Raw genomic sequence first — 2,178 nt, 5'->3', positions numbered from 1 at the left:
TAGCTGTCTTTGAAACAACACCTTACATTCCAAAGGCCAACAACTTTAAGATTGCCAACGACTCAAATTATTTATAGGAGATTGATTCATATACTTAACCCAATATGAGAGGAAATATTTCTAATTATATCCAAACATCTTTAATATGAGGGGAATTAGGCTTGGAGACCTTCAATGCCAAAAACATGTTTTGCCAAATATGTTTTAAGAAAGAGGAGGAGGTTACGTGTTTTCCATATTTGAGCCTATAAAAGTACCCTTGGAATGAGTATGACTTGTCTCTCCTCATAAAGCTTCAAGGTAAGTGTGTGTGAGGACAGGGCTCTGTCTGGAGGACGGTAAGGGATGTCTGGCTGCCCGCGTGCATGCCACACATCCTGGCTCCCACTGTCCCTGGCAGCCCTGCCAGTGAAGCACCAGCTTACTCCGTAGCAATTTTAATTAGATGTTGTAGTCTTCCCAGTCATTTCCTGGTTCTCAGTTAAGAATTATTCTATAATCGGGAATTGTTATAATTTAATCAGAAGAGGTTTGCTCTTTTTCTTACAGTTCTGATCCACTTTAAGGTCGCATCTCTACGGTAAGATTCTGATTTTTTTTTTTTTCTCATTCCTCACAGAGTGCAAGGAATCTTCTGCAGTGGTTTGGACAGTGGTGGGGGGCGGGGTGAGGGGAGTGACAAAAAAACATTTCCATTTCATGGTTGATCACGCTTCTCTTAAAAAATGGAGAATGACTTTAGAAACTGGTTCTCCTTAACTCATATCCCTTGCAATATATGAAAATGCTTTCTCAGAGTCTTTGGGAATTTTATTCACAATAGTGAATTTCATTCATTATTTCCAGCATTGTAGTTTATCTTTTAAATGACTGCATTACAATATGCAGTGTAACATTTCAAAGTGTTACTCAATTATAGAGAAAATTTAAATTTTCTATACCATGGCTTTTCCTCAGCACTATAAATATAAAAACCTATGAGAGATGATGTCTAATTGGATAAATAGAATGGTCTGAATCTTTGCCTTGGAAAAAGTTGCTTAACTGCATGTTGTTTCACAATCTATAAAATAAAAATTAACAAATATATATATATACACACACACACACACGTATATATACGCACACACAATACGAAACATGATTGTCAGCATATTCAGCAAGATGAAGCATTTTAATTATGTTATCTGAGTCAACATAGTTTCAGTGGGAGAAATGTATCCAAATGAGCTTCCCTGGAAAAGGTATCTTTATTATTACAAAGTAGAATATACATGAAGATTATTGACAGCATTAATGAATGCTAGCTAATGTGGCAAGAGGGGGATCCTGAAAAGAACAAGTTTTGTGAAATTGTTATAAAAATGTTAATAATAGAGCAAGAAAACATAGGTAATAATGTTTTATAATAAATATTTAAGAAATGCTAAGATCAGTGAAGAAGTTGAGTTTGTCAAAATTATTATACAGAGACAACAGAAATTGATGGATAACAGAACATTTTTTAACAATGCAAAACAAAAAGCCACACATTTCTGCTTTCCTGTATATTAGGAAGTCTTCGTAACTCCCAAGTTTATAATGAAAATATTTCTGTCATGTACAGAATAGTTCCTAAAATTATAGCAACATATTCCTATTGTTCTTTCAATTCACCAAGCCAGCTTTGAGCCTTTCTCTGTGTCCAGCATTTGTTCTAAGAGGTGTGAAGGATACCATAAAAAGAAGAGTGCTCCCTGCCTGCAAGGTGCTTATAATCCAGTTGGGAAGATAAAAGCTATAAGTGAAAGAACTGGAGACTATCCTGCCACCATTATAGCTTTATGTTCTCCATAAGCCAATGATAGGCAGCTTATAAAGATTAATATACCTAACAAATGAAACAGAGAAAGCAGCTAAGAGACTGCAATAGGTGAGCCAGAAACAACAGTCTCTTTCCAAATGCATGATTAAGTGTCTGTCAGCACTGGCACAGAACAAGGAGACTGACATTTTATCCTCAACCAAGCCAGGGAGGTGGTCATACCCAATGCAATGTTAAGCACTCAATTGGTCAGTAAATTTTTTTTTAAAGTTTTAAATGTGAATCTAATGGTCCAGTTTCTTAATTTCTACAATTTCTTTTCTTCCTCTCCCAGCCAGGGTCCTTAACTGGGCTGCCATCAATAACCTGCAGCC

The sequence above is a fragment of the Gorilla gorilla genome, chromosome 19, assembly GCF_029281585.2.
Source record: "Gorilla gorilla gorilla isolate KB3781 chromosome 19, NHGRI_mGorGor1-v2.1_pri, whole genome shotgun sequence".
In the NCBI taxonomy this organism is placed as follows: domain Eukaryota; kingdom Metazoa; phylum Chordata; class Mammalia; order Primates; family Hominidae; genus Gorilla; species Gorilla gorilla.
This window is presented reverse-complemented; position numbering follows the sequence as displayed.